The 23,104-nt window shown below is 32.9% G+C and overlaps 1 protein-coding gene across 1 annotated transcript in view; it reads left to right on the forward strand.

Moving 5' to 3' along the window:
• Window positions 1-23,104, forward strand: part of sog (chordin short gastrulation) — a 292,748-nt gene that overhangs the window by 185,944 nt on the left and 83,700 nt on the right. The window lies entirely within an intron of this gene.

The following is a 23,104-nucleotide window of genomic DNA, read 5'->3' on the forward strand; positions in this document are numbered from 1 at the left end:
GATTACAAAACCAATACATCTGTGGTATATATGGTATATTGTTCACATGGTTTCTTTGAGCAGTATTCCTTTTTACGATTGGTAGGTTGCTAACCTTTTTAATCGCCCTCCACACTTAGTCCAGTCGAGATAGCATTTGACATTGCATGGCAAGCTACCCCAAATTATATTATTCTTACCTTTAGGGGGGGGGGTCAATTTAGTAGTGTAAATTTAAAATCTCGGCTGGAATCCGTCGTTGCGTATGCTGCCATCTTGATTTTAAAGCAGAACCGTTTTTCGAACCGTTTAAAGAAGAACTGAAATTGTTACAAATACGATTTCCTACAATTTCTTTTTTACAAATTTTTTCTTACGGTCGATATTTTCCGAGTTAAGGTAAAATAGTGGAAGGGAAGGGAAAGCATAATTATCGAATTATCTCGTTTATTATTAACTTTACGACATGAATGTACATAAGCAAAAAATAAAATTTTGAACTCTTCCATTTTTTTGCTAAAATCAGTATTTAAAGTCGTAGGTTCGTTCCTATTTATGGTTTGGTGCTTGCTCTAGTTTAGACTTAGGACCTTAAATATTGATTTCAGCAAAAAAATGAAACAAATCAAAATTGTATAAAATGGAATGAAAATGGCGGAGATATTGAGCAAAAATAGTTCTTCTTTTTTATTTCACAAAATTCAAGATAATGCAACTGTTGGATTTAGTCACGATTTTAAATTTACACTACTATTTACCCCCTTCTCTAAATGTTCGAATAATAAAATTTTGGGCAGTTCACCATTTAAGGTTAGGCCTTTGGTGTTTACAATAAGGTCAAAGGAATAACAAGAAAACTCAAAAATAAATCAATAGGAAAAATTAAATTAACATGGTATATAAAAGAAAAATTCTCAGGTCTAAAAGCAAAACAACAAATAACGAACAATTTAAAAGGCCCAGACATCTTTTTAGAGGAAGTGGCAACAGCAATAATATCTCTTAAAAATAAGAAACCTTGTGGTCCAGATGCAGTTGTGATGGGTAGCTCTTTCGGGGCGACAGACTCAGTAAAACACAGGTTTGAAATAAAAATAAATCTATTAATAAATAAAAATAAAAAGGAATTCTACGTTGTATACTTATAAAATAAAAATAAAATGAATTCTACGTCCCCGTCTGGGTCCCGCGATGAATGAGTTCCCCGGCGAACGTCTATAAAAGAAAAGAAACTAATTATTACTAATAAAGAAATGAAATAGCAGACCCACGGTAATATTCAATACACAATACCGATGGGTTCCGCTTGGCTAAGGACAGAGTACGATCCTCAATACGGAAATCTCTCTGTCCGGGTTGGCTCTGTGCAGATCCACGGTAATGTTCAATACACAATACCCATGGGTTCCACTTGGTTAAGGACAGAGTATGATCCTCTATACGGAAATCTCTCTGTCCGGGTTGGCTCGCAGGTTCACTACACCGGCGAGTCAGGGAGCCTAGAGCCCAGCTACAAGACTGTCTAATTCCGCTATTCACACGCCTTAAATAGCCGTTCCGAATCCCACTTCGCCGTCAGGTTGTAGAAGTGGATGCGCAAATATTGACACTCCCACGGTTCGAACTGTTAAACGATCAGAACATTGTTACACAGTTCAGTCAGAGATCATCAAAATATTCGATGAGAATTTCAGGAAATAATTAACTGTCATTTTATATGAACAGCAAAGAAAAGTACAGTGATTACGGAACAATAAGTCTCATGAGTCTAACTCTTTTTAACAATCATACATCGGACATTATACAAAACATGCGAAAAACACAATTTGGTTTCATTAAACTATTCAACTATTCCAAAGATGTAAAGATTCTTTCATTCCCATAATTATCCAAAGGTATTTAACAAAGTTCAACACAACAAAATATAAGTAGGTCAACTCTACGTCAACTAAACCCCATAGTAGAAAGAGTGACGCGCGGCAACTAGCTCGTCACCATAATAAATGAAGAATGAACTAACAACCAGGAAAAATCTTTCTTTTGGTTTAAAATTAATTAAGGAAATGTTGCTATATCGACGAATACTTAAGATGGCGTGGACTGACCGAGTCAGAAATGAGGAGGTTCTCAAAAGAATAAAGAAGAACCCACAGGTACTAACGACCATCAAATCTCGAAAGCTACAGTACTTCGAACACATTATAAGAAATAAATCCAGATGTGCCCTCCTACAAGCAATCCGACAAGGAAAATGATTTGAAAATAAAGGTCCAGGAAGATTAAGAATATCCTGGCTAAATAACCTCAGAACCTGGTTCAACACAACATCTGTGCAGCCTTCCACGCTGCTGCAGACAAGATAAAGATTGCCATGATGATCACCAACATTCATTACGAATATGCCCACCAATACTAAGAACACAACAAAATGATGAAAGTTTTGCAAGAGTTGTGCAAGAGAGAGCAAGAGAAATTGATATCAAGGACCTGCATATAAACAGAGATTTATACTGGAATCAATCAGCTTTTGAAGTCAACAAAGAGAAAATAGAGGAAGTGCGAGGTATTCTACAGTGATATTATATTGTTACCCCTTATATTCAACATGTACTCAGAGACAATTTTCCAAGAAGCCCTAGAATACGCGCAAGCAGAAGTACTGTTAAATGGCGAAGGAGTAAGCAATGTCAAATATAACAGTGGCACCGTCATTTTTGCAGACATTACACAATAATTATAGCTTTTCATGAACAAGGTAGTTGAAATTAGTAAGAAATGTGACCTAGAAGTTAACACCAAATAAACAAGTCATGATAATTAGTATAGCAAGATTTAGAAAACTATAATTTACCATCAATGAGAAAATGATCTAGTATCAATATACATGAACTGCGGGACCATTCAAGAATTAAAAAAAGCCAGAACAGGTTTCGTCCAAATATCCAAATTATTTAAAACACATAATATAAATTTAAAATTGAAACTCAGAATGCTACGATCCATCGTGTTATACGTAGTATAGTCTTGGACCTTGACTGAGGCAACAATAAAGAAGCTAGAAGCATTCGAGAAGTAGACTTATAGAAGAATTCTTTAAATATCATGGATGGACAAAATATCAAACATACGTGTACTACAAAAACTTAATAGAAAAACAGACATAATGTACACAGTAAAACGTAGAAAATTTTAATATTTGGAACACATAATGAGAATGGGGTTAGAGAAACGCGGCAGAAGACGAATACGTTGGCTAAACAACTTAAAACCTTGGTTTGCAACATCCACCGGATGTTTAAGAAATATAAAAGAGATCAGCAACAAATGAGTTTAAAACAAAATGTTTGGGAGAGCAGCAACAAATCAGATTATCATTGCCAGAATGATTGCCAACATTCGATAACGGATAGGCACTGGAATAAGAAGAAAAAATAACTATGACTAGACCACTTTGCTTTAAGCCCCTGTGGATGACAGGGATTTACCAAGACAAGATTAGAGTACTGTAAAATGATGCCACAACAAAGATTATACACCACGTTGGAGCTAGTATAAAAATACTACTCATTATGGTTCTGTGTTGCATATTTTGCGCAAATATTTTGGTCCGAAATTAATCGCAAAGATGGAGATTTAGATGATAAGACTTATAGTGGTTCCTGAGCTAGTCGATATCACATGTCTAATATTATTAAAACAAATTAGTGGTCTGACGTATTTTTCGCACTATTCCTACAATTACTTTACAAATATTTTCAATTATACCGATAATTGAGACATCCACTATTACTTACTGACAAAAAGACCTTGAAGTACATGCTAATATTCTAACATTAATACAAATGCAATCACAGAATGATTTATATAAATGTCACATGCATTATCAATCTCAATTTGTTCAGTTTATAAAACAGACTTCAAAGAAAATAATATTCTTAAGTCAATTTCATTTGTGTAACGACATTGTTTATGACTGTGTACTAATACATTTGTCATAAAACAACTAATTGTTTAAAATACAAAGGCAGAAAATCTACAAAAACAGACTTTACTGGATCACGCAAATCTAAACATTTTTTTAACGAAAATAGGGAAGGTACTAAAATACGGCCTAAGATTAAATCAGGAGAAGACAAACTATATGATTAAAAGGAACACACAGAAGAAAACAAGGCAGACTTAAGGGTATAAATAATAAAAGCTAGAATTATTAAAGAAAGTCGGAAATTCAATAAAATATTTAACTATGTTAAGATTAATGAGATCAAAGTAAATTCTGAAACAATTTAAATAAATAATCTACAGAACTGTATTCAGAAAAAAGGACCACAAATGTAAGCCAAACATCATGAAAAAGTATTCGAATGATGAGAAAGAAAATAAAAAAATATAGAAAAGACAGTTCTGATGAACGACGCGCTCTGATAAGTTCTAAAAAGGACGAAACACTTATAAGCGAATTGTAGAGGCACTATACGCGAAATTAAATCTTAACTGTCTTGTCTATATCTTTATTTACTCGTATTTTGAGTACTAGAAGCCAGTTCATGAAAGTTTCTTATTCATAGTCCAGTCCATTCGGGCGGAAAATAAGAACTTACCTTCCAATTCTGTCGGACCACATGGATTTAGCTAAAAATTTGGATTTAAGCTCGTCTTACCCTCCTGTGCAGAAGTTGTATATGGGAGAAATGTGCTTTTTGTTTTTAAGGGGTTAAGACTACCTCTGAATGGAAAAAATAGAAAAACGTTATTTAAAAGCGCTTGTTTATGTGATTGAATTTGATGTGATGTGAAGTGAGGGGATGATGAAAAGGTCATCAACCCCTCACTTTTACTACTTCGTTGTCCGTTTAAGTTCCCTCAATTGATTTACATACATGTTACAGATTCTCCACTTCAACCTTGCTTTTTGGCACTATTTGGATAAATAATATACTAAACATGAATTTCAAGTACGCTCAGGGATAATTAAAATTAACCAGGCAACCAATTCTCTGAAAGAAAATGTTAGTTTGGAAAGAGACTCCGTTAATCGTAAAGCATTGCGTTGATATGAAGTTGTTTTGGTATTAACTAAATGCTAATTTCAGCTACTCTATCTAGTTATCTCCATTATCTGGTAAATATGGTCTATGCATCAGTAAAAGCATTTTTAATTGTTAGGGATATTGGCAAATTGCTCTAACATGTTAATATACCGGCTCTGGATTGTAGTCTCTTAGATGTTACCTAATATTTTACGTATGCTTCACTATTTTAATTCATCTTCTTCCCTGGTCATTATGTTCATCACTATTTTGTTCTTATTATTTGTAAATCAGTCTGATATTTTTCTTTTACTACCTGCTATAATTCATCATCAATGGCGCTACAACTCTTCATGAGCTTTTGCCGCGTTTACTATTGCCTTCCATGTTTGTCGGTCCTGTGCCAGTAATTCCCATTGTCGCACTCCCATTTTCTCTACATCTTCTTTGACTGCATCTTTCCACCTTTTTTTAGGCTGCCCTACAGACCTTCTTCCCTCTGGCCTTTCCCAGAACACATTGTTTATAAGGCGATTGTCGTTACTGCGTATCACATGCCCTGTCCATCTGAGTCTATTGGCCTTTATATGTCTGACTAGATTTTCTTTTCCGAATAGATTCGACTTTAGCTCGTTATTGTATCTGCCCCTCCATTCGTTTGTCATGCTGTCTCTGCAAGGGCCATATATCATTCGAAGAATTTTACGTTCCCACACCAGCAATTTATTTATTTCTATTTTTGTTAGCGTCCATGTTTCGCTTCCATACGCGACTGCTGGTCGTATTATGGTCTTATATATCCGGATTTTTGTATCTCGTGAGACAAGTTTTGACTTCATTAGATGTTGCATTGCAAACAAAGATCTGTTTCCTGCCATTATTCTCGTTTCAACTTCTCGCTCTAATTTGTTGTCTGTGATTGTTGCTCCTAGATATTTAAATTCTTTAACCACTTCGAAGTTGTGATCATTTATAGTAATGTTTTGCCTTATTCGCCGTCGTTCTTGTTTTGAGACGACCATGTATTTTGTTTTGTCTTCATTTATTTTTAGACCGATGTTTAATGCAGCTTCTTCAAAGCTCGAGAAAATATCCTTAATTTCTAATGTTGATTCTGCTACTGCGTCTACGTCATCGGCAAATGCGAGTATAATTTTTGCTCCTCGAGCAGTTATGTCTGGTTTGATTTTTGGATATATTTTTCGCATGACATATTCTAAGGCCAGATTAAACAACAATGGGGACAACGGACAACAACCTGCTATAATTGTGTAATCTCTGTGCTATAATTTCTTTAGCCGTTCTTTTGTTTTCCATTTGCAGCAATTAGCGTCTATGGAACGTAAGTTACTCAAATTATCTTTATTCGTTTACTCCGATTGCCAATTAACAATTTCTGCATATAAGAATTTTAAGTGTAATTGGATTCTTTTTTTTTTCAACTTTTCTCTCGATCTTTAAGCTTTGCTAATATTGTGTAAATTAATTATGTATGCAGTCATTTTTTATTTTATCGAAGGTCAATGAAAGTCTATAAACTGTCTATAGACTGTATATATTAAATATAAGTTGATTAAGAAAATGCCTAATAGTTTGATTAAACCTTCTTATATTTTATTTAATGCTAGTAAAAAACCTAGATAAACTCTTAACAATGTATTACATTAAATAATAAAATATCACGTTCCTACAATATATGAAGGTTTTTCATGCGGGTCCTATGTGGCAATTATATTGACAGCACTGGCACGTAATGCATGTGTACCACACATCGTACAACCCTCGGTACCCATACCACCAACCGAGATACGAGCTAAACTAAAGGATTTAAGAGTTTCGATACGTTTATTTATGGATTAGTACAGAACGGACTTTAAATTATTTTACAGTACCTTCTGTTAAAATAGGAATAAGTAACTGGAAGTATACTGCATAAATAACTATAATAAGTATTTAAATAATTTTAATAAAAGGAGTGTAACAAGGTTGTGTGATCTCGTCAATACTACTTCGTAGTTCAGGCGGGATACGTTCATTTCTGGCACTTAGTCATAAGATCTTTGTACCATACCGTGTTTTTTTTTTCAATAAACTCCAATAAGTTATGTGGCCTCAACGAAAGCCAAGAGTTTCATGATTGGTAGTTTTAGGATCTCTTCTGGTTTAATCCTCAATTGACCAGTAAATATCTGCCTCATATTACTTAGCACATTGCAATTGCATAGGATATGTATAGCAATCTCTTCTTTCATTTCACATTTTCTGCACCATGGTTTATTCACCTTACCTATTTTGTATAGGTGTTTTCTTTTGATGATGTCTTATCAGCCAATTCTAAACCTCGTTTTTTGCAGCATCTTTGGTGATTCCACACAATGGCTCTTGACCTACAAAGGTTTCTCTCGAGCCTTGTGTTGCCAAAAAATCTGCTCGTTCATTCCCATGCATCCCTTTATTCAATTTATTGTCTTTTGCTAGGTGGTTGACTAGATCTTATCCATTCAGTCCACCAAAGTAAAAATACCAACAATAATCCACCATAGATTGACTCTATGCAGTTATTATGAAATGAACCTTCGATGTCTAAAAATGTCTTGCTGACTTATTTCTGGTGTAACCTCCTTTCGAGTTTCGACTTCAGATTAAGATTTCGATAAAAATTTTTCTCATGGTTTTCAACATGAATGAAGTCAGACTTATTGGCCTGTATGATTTTGCTAAAGTCTTAGTTTTTCCTGGTTTAGGAATAAACACACACTCTCACTTCTCCAAATTTTTGAAATTTTTCCCAGAGCATGTCAAGCTCTAAATATTTGGATCAGGGAGCCATCATTATTTCCAGTTTCTCTTGGAGTAGTCCGAGCAATATACCATGTTCTTAGGGTGCCTATCCGTTCCGGATGTTGGCGATCAGCATAGCTATTCTAACTTTACTTGCAGCTATTCGGAGTAGTCCGGTTGTAGATGTATTGAATCACTTCCTTAGGTTTTGAAGCCAAGATATTCTTCTTCTCCCTGATCATCTCTTTCCAAATACCTTGCCCTGAAGAATGAGTTGCAATAAGCCATATCTATGTTCATTTCTCATAATATGGCCAAGATATTCTAATAACTATATATATATATATATATATATATATATATATATATATATATATATATATATATATATATGTATATATATATATATATATATATATATATATATATATATATATATATATAAGATATATATCAGATATACCATCTGATCCAGCAATTTTATATGGTTCAAAAGTTTAGATAGCCTATCTGACTTTGTGAGAAGCAAAAATGTTTTCGTCGGTCAGCTCTTTCAATTTTGTTGGGCTAAAGTTTGTTTAGTATTTTCACTAATCAGTTGCGTCGACTCTGGAAAGTGAACACTTTATATAAATATATATTCAGCAGCCTCCTTCTTAGTGACCACATACTTCCTGTCTTGGATCTTATTATTGTTCTCTTTTAAGAATTCTGTTAATCCTGGCATTATCAGGTAAACTTTTAATGTTTTCACATAATTCTTTCCAGGATTTTTCCTTGGAGGATAGGATTGTCCTATTTAGATTTTCAGTTTAGCTTTATATGCTTTCGAATCACCTGTTTTTTCACTCTATTAAAGAGCTGCCTTGTTTCCCTTCTACTTGTGATGACACAGTAGTTATTACAAATGATATGGAAGTTTTTTCAACAAGTACTAAATATAGTGGTCAAATAGAATGCGAGCTGTCACCTGACAACAAACACAGTCAAACACAAACTCTAAGACAGTTAAACATAAAGATCAACGAATAAATTGAACCAATAAGATTACTTCTCAATTATGTCAATATGAGCATAATAAAGATATTAACTAGACAATCCCACACTAATGAATTTAACTAAAAAACATTTATAATGATAGTTTGTCTTTCGTAGTGGTAGATATATATTTACCTACGGCAACAAATCTAAACACAAAAAGAGAAATGTAGCCTGCGGATTGAAATAGAAGAATCAGAATTGCTTGGAGTGCATTCCAAAAACTAGAGCTTTATAATGAAAACTTTATGATGATGAAACAATGTATAAGACCAGCATTGACATACTTAACAGAAACGTGAATCATTACTACAAGAACAATCCACAGACTACAGGTTACACAACGATATATATGTAAAAAGCAATTTTATATATCATATATATATATATATATATATATATATATATATATATATATATATATAACATATATATATATATATATAATCGTAATAAAAAGGAAATTGAGATGGGCCGGGCATATAGCAGGGATAGATAAACACGGCATAAAACTGTGGAAACAAATAGAGGAGTTGTAAGGATGGACGAAGGAAAATGTTGCATAAAGAAGAATAGTTGTTTGTGATTGTAACTTATTGAAAATATTTTCCATCGTGTTGTGAATTTTCTTCTTCTTAGAGTGTCATTTCCCTACGGAGGTCGGTAGTCATAATGGCTATTTTTATTTTTGAACTTGCTGCTCTAAACAAATTAATCGATCAGCATTGATACCAATCACGGAGATTCTTCAACCAAGAAATCTGCATTTGGCCTGATTTTCGGCCTGATTCAGCATGCATTCGGAACAGATCTTCTTCCTTGAATTTTTCCCTGTATTATGAGTCTTAAAATTTCATATTTTGGTCCTCTCATCACGTGGCCTAGGTATTCCAGTTTTCTTGTTTGTATAGTGGTGATTAGTTCTGTTTCTTTACTAACCCTCTCCAGTACTTCTTTATTTGTAATTCCATCAGTCCATGATATTTTTAATACTCTGTGATATAACCAACATGAATTTTCTTACTAGTACTAATTTAATAAGTAACTTTTTAAATGATCCCAAAACAGACACAACACTATTAAATTAATAAGTATATATTCTCGGAGTAAATATAAATCTTCCATTGCATTTACGTTTACCAATAAACTGAAATCAACGTCATATTCTAACTAGCTTGTCAAATCGAAACCAAAATGAAAAGATCATAAAGTAACAAATTGAGTCGTTTAAATATGCTCGCAGTGGTCTGATCCAAATATGACATCGATTGAAACGTCCTACAGCCAATTACAGTAGACAGTTATCAAAGTCTGAAAAGCGATAAAAATCTACCTAGTTATGAACTACTCGTAATAAATCTTTATAAGTCAATGTTTATAACAAGTTGACTGACGTATTTAGATTTAAAAATCAAAATTACAAATGCTATGGAAATTTAAAGTAGTTAACAACAGCTGTCAGGAATATTACATCTAAAGTAATGTAGACATCAGATGCATCTTACTCTGAAGAAATAAAATGATATATTAAAAATATAGAGTTGTTTTTAAGAGAAATAAAATACATCTTACCCTAATGTTGAATACTAAACTTATTAAAAACTTAAACCGCAATTTGGAATCTGATTATTGCACACAGACTATTTTTTATAAATCTCTTATCCAATCCAGAATCGACTATGGATGGACAGCGTACTTATCGACTGATACTCGACTCTATATACAACATCACCCTCATGATTGGAAAGCCGTCCTAGGTGCTTTCCGCACCACACTCAATATTCGATCGAAAAGAAGATAAAATCTGATAAAATAAAATTTGCATAGATTACATCATATATTGGCATAGGTGGCAGTGAAGAATAAGAAAAAACTGTAGTGACTGTGTGGCCGTAGCTAAGCGGTTAAGGTACTGACATTTCAAGCCGAAACGCACGAATTAAATTCTCGGCACCAACAACGAAATTTTCAATTTCTAAAAATTATACGAGCCGTCACCGTGTTTCGGAGGACATGTAAAGTCATCGGTTTCTCTAGGTTAGTGCGCATAGATACTAGTTACCTGAAACACGGAAGATGTGATTGGCGCCAGAACAATCCGAAATGATCTCCTCGGCAAAAATAACATATGATATTATTATTATTACACAGACTGAAATGACAAACACGTTCTGTTAAAATAGTGTGTAAATACATACCATGTGATATGAAATCGTGGTTCAAGTCGAAATAGTCATGCTTATGGGAATGCAAGTGGTCTTAATCGCAATCCAAACTTAATAGTAAAGAGCAATGGTTATAGTCCAAAAACCAAAAATCGTTGCTTAGTAATATTAGGCACAATGATATTATTATAATTATATATAAACTAAATGTTCATTTCCTACGGAACTAAGGCATATGTCAACTCTATGTTCCCCACATATGAGCAATCGTCACAAGTTGTACTCGTTTTTCTGTTTTTCTTTGAGCCGCAGTATTCACACCTTCCTACGATACTGCATGTTCTAGGGGTTGATGGTTCACTAATTTTTAGCACACTACGAATATTGCTCTTAATTATTTGGCAAGTGTTCTCAAAAGACCCGTCGCGTCGCCGTCGTTTTTGATTTGCTTTTGTATTGAATTCAAATATAATTTGACTATTTATTCCCGCAATATTTAATAACGAGAAATAAATTTTTAGGGCCATCTCGCGGTTTTACGTGAAACGAAATAACTTTCATTTCATCGACTGTGTTAACACCATCCTTTGTTTTATTGCAGTATATTATTTCCGTTTTTTTGGTGGCACCGTCTTGAACTTGTCTATTATGGTGCATCGTCGACATCAATATAACAGTTTTCCATGGTACGTATGAAATTAGGGTTATGTTATTTGTTAATCCAAAAATAGTGCTGTTCACTTCTATATTTTTGGAGCTGACGAATTCTGGCGGTAGTTCTCTCTTGTTTTTCCTGATGGTTCCAACAGCTGTCAAATTTTTTGCAGTAAATTTTGAAGTAAGTTGCATAGTTGCATAGTTGGTTTCACCAGCATTTTCACAATACTTGCGGCACTATTATCTAGCAAAAATGGCCTTCAGGTTGCTTCCCTGTACAAGTTTTCATATATATTCAGAGCGTAGTAAGTTGGAGAATCTGCAAGCAAGAAAATTTTAATTCCATATCACGCAGGTTTACACTTAGATTGAGGAAAATCAAGTCGCCCTCGAAAAGCTTCCAAAACTTCGTCGATCGTAGCTTTCACTCTTATTGTAAAATGTTTTTGGCATCTGTTTAGAAATCATTCAAAGAGAGTTCTAATGGCTGCTAATTTGTCAGAACGTTTCTGAATTTCGCAGTTTTCAATATTATCGCATCGTATGCAACAAATAATGAACTAGAACCTGAACAACGATATTAAGCACCAAACATATTCTATAACAGTGCCATCAGTGGTCCATAAATCTAAAAGATTTAGGTGAGAAGCTTGTGGAACACCGGCTAAATATAATAGTCCTAAGAATGCTTTCATTTTAACTTACTTTGCCATTCCTTTCTCGTGTAAAGTTGTCTTAAACATTCTGAATTTTTATATTCGTATATAAATATATTGATACATGTAGGACGTTCATAAAATCGTATAATATGGGCAGGATTTTTATAGAGCCCTGGTTCTGGGTGTATTGTTGCACCACAGCATTCCAGACTTGTCCTAATAATTTTCAAGGCGCTGGATCATAGATACTTCTTCATAAGAATCAGCATCTTCATTATTAGCATCTTCATCATAGTCAGACTGCTTAGTGTCTGTGTTGTGGTCGCTTTCTTTCAGAAAATCTTCTTCCGGGCGTGAATCGCCTTCAACTTCCTCTTCCTTTGATGATAATTCCTCGTAAATTTTTGGAAGTGTTCGACTTTGTAATTATAATCATTTTTCATTATCTTTATATTTAAGCTCCTAAGATAGCGAAAGTTTTCGCACCCATCTTATGAACCGCCTACTAATTTGTATGCCATTCTTTGGTTATCTTATGCCATTCGTTAAGCCTGGTCATTCTATGTCAGTTTCTGTTTTGCCACTACTCAATTATTTCAGTTATGTTTTCGTTCCAACCTGTCAAATAAACCGTATTATTTGGAGAATTTTAGAAGGTATACCACGATAATAATGCCTTATATGCCTTATAAACTTTTGCCTTCGCGTAGTTTTCGACGCGATATTTTTTGAGTTGCTTTTTCTGTTCTACTTCTTTAAAGTTATCATAGCTCGTTGTAGAAATTTTTTAAAAATTCTTATTGATTTTTCGAAATAATCTTTGATATCTGAATGTTATAATATAACATAACTCCGAATGAATGTAGAGTAGAGGGCGGTACTTGACAAAATATATCTTGGTAATTTGGTATTGCCTTTGTCGCCTAAACTGGCCCATATATAACTAAGTCTAGATAACTGTAGCTCTATCACTAGAAGACAATCCAGCGTTCAAGGCACTGGCAATGTACTGATTTGTTGATTTATTTTTCAGGACATCCTTCAAAAAATATATATACAAAAAACTTAAAAATGGCATCGGCAAAAAAAATAACAAAATTACTAACAAAACGGCACAAGCCACCAAAAAAATTAACCATACCTGAAAAACGCGGGCACGAAGGGCCCACATCCTCGAGCGTCGAATCTTCGTATTGGGTGGACCAAAGGCATGGTCTGAAGCATTGGAGCGCGGTGGAGTGGTTTCTGTTTACACTTACACAAATCGATAAACCTCGCTCCAATGAATTGTAACACACAAAATTTCATTCTAAGGGGTGTGTAAGTCTCTCAAAATAGGTTTAATTAAATTATTGGCTTGCACAAGCAAATATCTCAAGCTACCTAGGTAGCTGTGTGTAATATAGTAAACATTAAGAATAATATTTTCTCATATTCAGATTATATCTACTCTTAATAAAATGATATATTAAATACACGGCAATAATCTCTAGATTAAATATCACACTAATTTTTATGCACCTCTCTCGTTAATAATCTTGGATTAAATTATTAACTATTACTACATAGTTATTTTTAACCGTATGTTACAATTCTTGCCACATAGAACAATTATTCTAAAAGGCAGGATAATTCTCTAGACAGAAGAGAGGCAGACACCAAGTGTGCACATACCAGTTTGCGGTTGAGTGGCGAGTCTAGTGTAGAATTTTAAAATCTGATGAATTATTCAATTGCATATTTTCACACAAAACGACCTTCCTTGCAACGAGAAACGTGTAGAAAAAAGAATACCAGAGTTATACTTGGTTCGATGTAAAAGTATGTTGTTCATATATTTCATTTAAAGCTAATATAATTTTGATATAAAATTTTTTATTTTGTTATACAATTGAAAGGCTTCTCCGTTTTATTCAAAAATATTGCTTTAAATTAGAGTAAACGACCAGTATGAGTTGCTATTAATATCTACCGCTATATTATTATAATAAAAAACATTGATTGCACTTTTCACAATTTAGTAAACGTACGTTTTTTTCTGTATAAGTATTCCCTGGATTTAGTATTTAGTCTTTCGACTCCGATTTTTGTCGTGTTAGCGCAGCTCTTTTGGGTGTGAAGTTTTCATGATGATTCTTATTTTACATAATAGTAGACTATGGTCGTTACCTACATTTGCTGAATTGAGGCATCTTACGTCGATTATTTTTGATGGATGTATATCTCTGTAGGTTATAACATAATCTATAGATCTTTGTCCATGGGTGTTATACTCCATTCCACGAATATACGACTGTTTTAAATTGGGTTTAAGGTATCGATTTAAATGGTCCAATGTGCTAAATTGTACAATAGTAAATTCTCCCCATTTTTAAAATACTGTTATGACAGATATAAACCTTAGATTTAAATATGAAGTCATGATATAAATATAGAATTGATAGTTTATAGAACAGTTATAATTCAGATTTTGAAGTATATAATTACTATCGTTGAGTTTAGTATTGTAAACAAGTTGGTTTTTGAATTAAGTGATTTAAACGAAGTGTAACAATACTTAAGTAATTAAATAGTGTAATTTATTTAGTCGAATATTTAATTAGTGTTAAAAAAAACAAAAAAAACTTACTTATTCTTTTATTCTCCTAAAACTATTCATAATTTAACCATCAGATTCACAGCCATAATCACTGTCGTCGCTACCCTGTCTACATCTAAAACACGTCTCGGCATTTTTGGCTTCAATAAACAAATACACTACACTAAACTCTCTCTTAACGGACACCTCTCTTCACCGGACACCTCTATGGTGATATATGAAACTGTATATAAATTTTCGTTACTTAATATCTTAATATCTGTAACAACTCGGTACTTTAACTATCAATAGCCGGTATGTTATACCCGTTACTTTCGGAACTTTTAAGAGTACATCCACTCAAAGCTAACAAATATTTAAATCTAACAAAGTGAAATAGATTTTTTTTTGGTTTCTGAACCATCTTTTTGCCAATTTCTTTTCATTTATATTAAAAATAGTATATTTCTTTTTATTACAGTTGTAGTACCTAATAAAGTAATAAAATAGTGTAATATCAAAGAAACCCGGCACGCGCCTTTGGTGTTTACATTTCACTGAAAACCAACTCAAATATCTAATGAACACATTTGGCTTTATAGACGTCATTGTATTTATTTGTAGGAGCGTTTGCGTAAAAATTTTTGTTATTTTCGGATTAAATTTTTCAATAAATTTTGCGTCTATCTGAACACCTATTATCTGAAATAATTTTAGTTTAGATGTCATACTAACAGTAGATCCATTTTATTGGAATAATGATTAGACCAATTTACTTTCATACTTCTACTTGCACAGTAAAATATTCGTTGTTGCAATAATCCAAACAGTCGTATATTCGTGGAATAACCTACATTGAATATATATTTATGTTGGTCTTTGTGGTCAAAAAATGTGTTGTTTATTCTAATTTCTTTAGTCATGCAGAAGTTTATCATCAGTTCTCCATTTTCGTTTTTAACATTCTCGTTATGTCTTTGTTTAATTCCGGGCATTACTTGATTGCCTATTTGAGCGTTAAAATCCCCCAATATTTTCATCTTTCCTCTATTTTGATCTACTACTTGTTGTAATTAGTCATAAAACGTATCCCTTGTTGTTTGAAGCTTGTTATTTGCTATACGGTATACTCCGATGATATCCGGTTCTTCCTTCTCCATTCTTATATTGCTGCTACAATCCTTTCTGACATGAATTGACCTCTCTGGTGTGATTTTGGTACCTTTGGTGTACTAGTAGTAAGGCTACACCTTCTTTGGCCCTGCTTTCTTTTGCTACTTCACTGTAGATTAGTCAGTATTCACCTAATTTTGATTGTTCTTTACGTTTATTTTTTGTTTCCTATAGAGCTCAATTGTCTTTTTCTCTTTCAGCATTTTGGTTATTACTTGTTCCATTGAGTTGAGCGATATGATATTTCATGTAGTAATTCTCATCGGGTTCTGGATATTTTTCGCTTAGTGTGCTATATATTATCACTTATACCGTCGATGGTGACGTAGCTTGGGTGAAGGTTGGTGTGGGGATTAGCATGGGGATTGGCGCGGGAATTGGCGTGGGTGTTGGGGGTCAGCGCTAATATTTCCTGACCGTACGATTTTATAGAAGAGGAAGGGGCTATGGTTCTGGAGTTTTCAAAATCAATTTTGTGACCTGTATGAAGATGGTGTGGACCTAGAGCTGAAATTGAATCGGAATTGCGAACAGAAATACAATGTTCATAAATTCTATTTTGAATTATATGATTTGTTTGGCCTATATAGGATCAGGTGCTGTCTGACAATTTCATAAACTCCGTGTTGTTCATTTGGAATCTTGTCTTTGGTTCATCGGACAAGAAATGATTATTTTTGTTTGGGAGATAAATATTGTCTTTATTTCTCTTAATTTATTTAAGAGTTTTGCCGATTTTGTCACTTACACCTTTGATGTAAGAAAAGCTTTCGTATGATGAGGGTCTGAGTATTTGGATTGAGTGGAAGATTGATCTCTGTGGATGGTTCTATTGATGTGATTTTCGCGGTAACCGTTTTGGATGTGGGCTTGTTTTAAACTAGAGAGATCAGTGGGTCTGCTTGTATCTTCGCAAAGGTCCATCCAGATCAATACGCCTTTGCGTTTTGCTTAAAACTTATTTTTCATTTTTTCATGATCACATACGGTCACAAAATTTGTAGAGATTATCACGAATCGAATGCTCAAAACGGAATTCAAATACATCTTACTTTGCATGAAAGCCAGTATGGCCTATAATAAGTGGCCGGCAACATTTAAATATACTATACGACAGTAATAGTTTTTTTGCGTATGAATAAAGGAAGAGATTTTTTTTATAAATAAATGAATTTTTAATCATATTTCAATCTATATTTTTAATTTAATAATTTGTTGTTGTATATTCTACAATTTTTAAATATTTTCTTTAATATCTATATTATTATGAAAAATATTACATAAATCATTAAAAAGCACGAGAAGAACTTAATAAAAATATTAAAAGTGGAAAATGAAAACTTTTCTTTACGATGGAAATAGTTAGTGAACGAGGGATTAATTAAAACTTACGTAAAGTTTTAGCTTTGTATTCCATTTAATTATTCTTAGGAAAAATATAAAAAGCAACTTAAGCAAAACAAGTTACCTGATCTAATTAGACAAGTTACGTAGGATAGATGGATGACTGGAAAAACTAAATTCTTAGTAAGTTGATTTAAACTTTATGTAAAAGATTTTATAAGGCAAGTAGATAAAATATTATATTTAAAGAGCGAAAAACACAGAATGTAAGCTTCAATTTATATAGGCCCTTGTTAGCAAAATTATTAATGGTGACTTTACTAAGATTTTACACTAGGGATGGCGGTTTTTGACAAAACACCGGTTTTCGGTTATACCGGTTTTTTTTGCTTACGGTTTAACCTGGCGGTTATAACCGGCCAAAAAAAAACCGGTTTTTTCAAAAACCGGTTTTTGGTTTTTTTAATCCAATAGGTTACAAGTTTGCACTTTGAGATTGCTTTTGTATTTATAAAATAAAATAAAATTTGAATTATGGTTTTGTTTGGAATAGTTACTTGAGAATAATAATTATGATTGGGATCAAAAATAATACCTAATCTAATCCTAATCACCGTAAAAACCTAATAACTGGTTTTTACTTTAAAAATAAAAAACCGGTTATAACCGGGACAAAAAAACAACCGATAAAACCGGTTATTGCGAAGTAAAAAAACCGGTTTTCGGTTAAAACCGGTAGGTATTTCCCTTCCCTATTTTACACACGTAAACCATGAATTTTATGCTTTTAAGCTAACTTCGGAAAAAATGCAGACCGAATTCTAAACGGTCAACTTAAGAATTTATATCCCCATTTAAATTTATTCATCATTAAACCATTAATACTCAAACAAATCCTCATATACCTTGATATTTCAGGATTTGGAGAGATCAACCTTAATTTAGACATCATATCAAATATCTCGGCATAGTGTACAGCAAAACTAGGATCAAAATATCCTAAAAACTTGGGCTTATTTCTCGAAAACTGCTCTTAACGCGCTCAACATAAAATAAAGCAAACAAAAAAAAACAAAAACATAACCACCAACCACTAGTGCTAAGCATTTTCCATCTTTTAATGTCAATCACAAAACCTAATAAAACACCATGAAAAAGTAGCAAATGCCTAAATCGGGTATCAACAAAAATGCTAAACATCAATTCACGAAACACATCAGTCAGATTGAAAGGAAATATTATTCGTCATTAAAATACCTCGCTGGAGAAATACGTCATTTAGACATACTCATTCAGAACCCTAGACGTCCACAAGATGGCCTCGATGACGAAAATTATCACTGCAGTACCAAATATAACTACTATCCATCAGAGATAATAAAACTGTAAGAAAAATGAATCAAACAAGACATACGTATGCACTTTTAAAATGCATTTTTCTACTGCACAAATGCCGTTTTTCATATCTTCATGATCAGATAGGGTCACAAAGTTAATAGAGATTTCCTCACATCTCTTCTACTATTAAAGTTTCGAGCTTTAACAATGTTGCCCCGTTTTCCTACATCAAGTTTCATTTATATTTTTGATTAGCCAATATTAACTGTCCAATATGATATTTTTTATTGCTCTGTTAGAATTCTATTATAGATTGCTATGTTGCGCTACGTAAATTCTTCATACTCCTATTTGGATTATAATTCCGTTTTCAAAGAAACTTTATGTTTTTAAATATTTTCCATTTGCTGCCTTTTCAACAAACGGACCAACTTATCGTCAACAGATACCGTCTCTAGAAATTCACGGAAATGACTTCTTAATCTTTTCTATTTTGAATACAGTGATCATAAATGCTTTGGTAATAAGCAAAGGAAAGAGTCTAGATTTAAAACAAGCCAGAAGAATGTTTTTCAAAATTAAGTAGATTACACTGATCCGGAACCACCTACCAGAAAGAAAAAATAATATTAGAATACTAAGAAGTATTACCCAAAAAATTAAACACTTTGACCTATATATCACTAAAGTGTCACCTGTGTAAATTCCCAAACTGATGGGAAGATTTCGTGTATGTCCAATGAGTAGGGATGCAATTTGCTGCGGAACGGTACTCGGGACGGGACTGGCGCTTTGTCCCGCATGTCCAGAAAAAACTGCACTTTTATTATTAACCGAGTAATTTGGTAATTCAAGTTATAAAAGTATCTGTATTATGTTTGCAACGTAAAAATATTTATATAAATTCAAAGGTTTTCTGTTCTAATAATGTAACATAATTAATATATTTAGAATAACCAAAAATTTTAAAATGTTTTCGACAATTCTTTTTGATTTATTGCGATGTCTAAAACCTAAAATACAATCATCAGGTATTAATTTTTTTTCAATCGTATACGCAAATATAAGTTTGTCAAAAAATATATATTTTATGAAGAGTAAAGTAAATAGGCACCTTTATTTTAACAATATCGACAATTGTTATTAAGAAAATTTTATTCTTATTAAAAACTACGGTTTATACCATCCTTACAAACCGCAGTTTGTACATATAATAAAGGAAAACGATTGTGTGTTAATAAAGGTGTCATTTCTTTTATTTCATAAATTCTAATTAGCAATTAGACGTTTACTGTCAAAAATTGATTGGTTTGTCAGTGCATCCTAGATTAAATATCGATGTATGGTAGACACATTGTAAATTAATAGAAAATAAAGAGAAATAAAAATAATAAACATGTTATCAATGATATAATTTAATAAGCTTACAGCGATTTTCAGGCTAACCAAAAGTAATAATTAATAAAAAATATTAAATTAGAAGGTGGAGCATCTTTTACCTCCCCCTGCTGGTCTAAATTTTCAGAAATATACCACTATAGAACATTGAAAACATCTAATTGAATTGTTGCGCGAATAATCCTTTACCCAATACATGTTTAATTGTTAAGACAATTTGTAAAAACAAAATATGCTCAGACAAAGATATAAATATTAAAATTGTCTTTATACCATTATTATAAAAATGTATTTACTTATTTAGAAAATATAATTTAAGTTAGCGTTGTGGGACCGCGTCACGTCCCGCGGGACACGGGAGATGCGCGGGACGGGACAGTGAAAATAGCTGCGGGACGAGACGAATGGAAAAGTGCGGGACACGAACGGGAAGAGCCTGTCCCGTGTGAAACCATACTAATGAGCTGAGATCGAAGGACTAAATATTCCTGTTTGAGCTGTACATTATTAGTATGTCATGCTACCATGAATTGCCAAAATTCCAAGAATTCACACAAGTATATTTTTTATTTTCACTGTACCACCTTCAGAATTTTTCTTTGTTATCTTATTACTAGATTTTTTACTATTTTATTTTTGATTATATAATATTTACTGTTGAGAAAGTATTTTTAAATTTTTTAGTTTTTTTTAATAAAGTTAGTTGTATTTATTTATTTTGTTTAAATGGTGTTTGAAATAAAAAATATATAAGAAAATTGTCAGAAAAAATTGGAATGGTCAATCATGACAAAGATGTGAACTAATGATGAAAAAATCGTATATTTTATGACTTAAAGTTAACAAACCATCAAATTATTTTTTCCCTTCCCTTCTGGCATCATTTTTGTGCACTAGTATTTTATTATTTTTGTCTCATATACATATACAAAATCTACACTATTAGAAAAAAGTACCTAATAATTGTACTATTTTTATAAAATAAATAATTTGATGTACTCGTCTTGTTTCTATTATTTATAAATACAAAATTTCCATGTTAGGTTAATACAAAATCTCTCAATATATTACTTAAACTTTTATAATATTAATAGTTATTTAATTCTTTTTAGTAAAATTACCGGTACTACCGGTTTCTTAGTCACCGCTAAATTATAATCGATCCATAAACAATGTTAACACACTAACAGATGATCGTCTCCTACGCATGCATCCCAATCTCTTGAATGAATAAAATCCAAAGAAAAATATAAATTATACGTCGAGAACTGACTTCTGATCCAATTGGTCCATTATATACGTCGGCCCAGGTTTTGAATTGAATGGCCACGTTGCCAGATTGTTCGTTTATTCCATATATACGTAAAACAAGTCAAACCCACAGGCGGCAAGTATTATCAATATCTGCAGCATATCTCCCACCAAACTATCCACGAAATAATGAATTATTTACTAATTATTTTAATTCACTAGGTAATATATTTCTAGCTGGTGCTGACTATAATGTAAAACATGTAAGTTGGGGCTCTCGACTATCACCACCAGGTAGAGGTAGAATCCTTTTTCGAGTGATGCAGGAGCTACAGCTCAAACACTTATCTAGTTACACACCGACTTACCGGCCCACTGACCCCAGTAAACTTCCTGTCTGTCTTGATTTCTTTGTAAGCAAAGGCTTTGGAGAAATTGCTTCAGACCATTCTCCAGTAATAGCAATGCTAAATTCAAAAGAACTAAAATCTGAACACACAAGACAGACTAAAATCTGTTTAGGGAAGAAATACATCAAAAAACCTTAATATTTCCCTAAAAACACAAGATTAACTTGAAATGACAGTATACCAATTTATTACACTTCTCCAAGAAGCTGCCTGGAATACCACTCCAGAATGTAAAGCTATACAGAATAAAAAAAGAGAAGAGGCGACTAAGGACTATATGGCAAACCACAAGGCAGCAGCAAGATAAAATAAACTAAAATAGAGCCGCAAGATAGCTAAAAAATGCACTATACCGGTTATTCACTTTGGAAGACCACCATAAAATTAAAACAACCCAGTAAACAAATCCCAGCATTAAGAAGCCCAGATAGCTTATGGATGTAAACAGATCAAGAAAATGCAGAGACATTTGAAAAATCTCTTGAAGCAGTTTTTCAACTTCTTCCCTCTGTCAGTGCTGAAGAAGATGAAACTATTTACGAAAGTTTAGCAACAATCCAACAGCCAGGCGAGCAAATTATACCAGTATTAAAAAAAGAAGTAATAAATATAGATTAAAACACAAAAAATACTCCAGGCTATGATCTTATAACAGGAACTATCTTAAGAGTTACCCGATAAAGGAATAGTTATGGTAACACAACTTTTCAGCACATCACTAAGGCTCAAAATTGTACCAACTCAAAGAAAAATTGCTGATATAATAATGATCCAAAACCTTGTAAACCGCCTTACGAACATACCTCTTATCGTCCGATTAGTATCTTACCGATAATTGCTAAAATATTTGAAAATAGTTCTTTTCCAGGATCATCAGTTTGGTTTCAGAGAGAAGCATTTAATAATAGAACAAGTACATAGAGTCGTTGAGATAGTGAATAAAACTTCAAGGAAGGAAAAAAATACTGCTCTGCACTCTTTATTGACATCAGTCAGGCTTTTAATAAAGTCTGGCATGAAGGGTTGCTCTTCAAAATAAAAAATGAACGTTTAAGAGTCAATGTTTACTTTACTAAAATTATAATTAGAAGGAAGATACTACCGTGTTAAGTATGAATCATCAAAAATCTACCCTATACGAAACTCTATATGAGTCCCTCAACGTAGTGTTCTGGGTCCTATATTATATTTGATATTTACGCAGACGACACTAATATGCTAGTCACAGATAATAAGCCTGCAACAGCTACTGAATCTCTTCAAATGCATATTAGGGACTTTGAAAATTATGACGTATAAAGAT

This window comes from Diabrotica undecimpunctata, chromosome 2 (assembly GCF_040954645.1).
Source record: "Diabrotica undecimpunctata isolate CICGRU chromosome 2, icDiaUnde3, whole genome shotgun sequence".
NCBI lineage: Eukaryota > Metazoa > Arthropoda > Insecta > Coleoptera > Chrysomelidae > Diabrotica > Diabrotica undecimpunctata.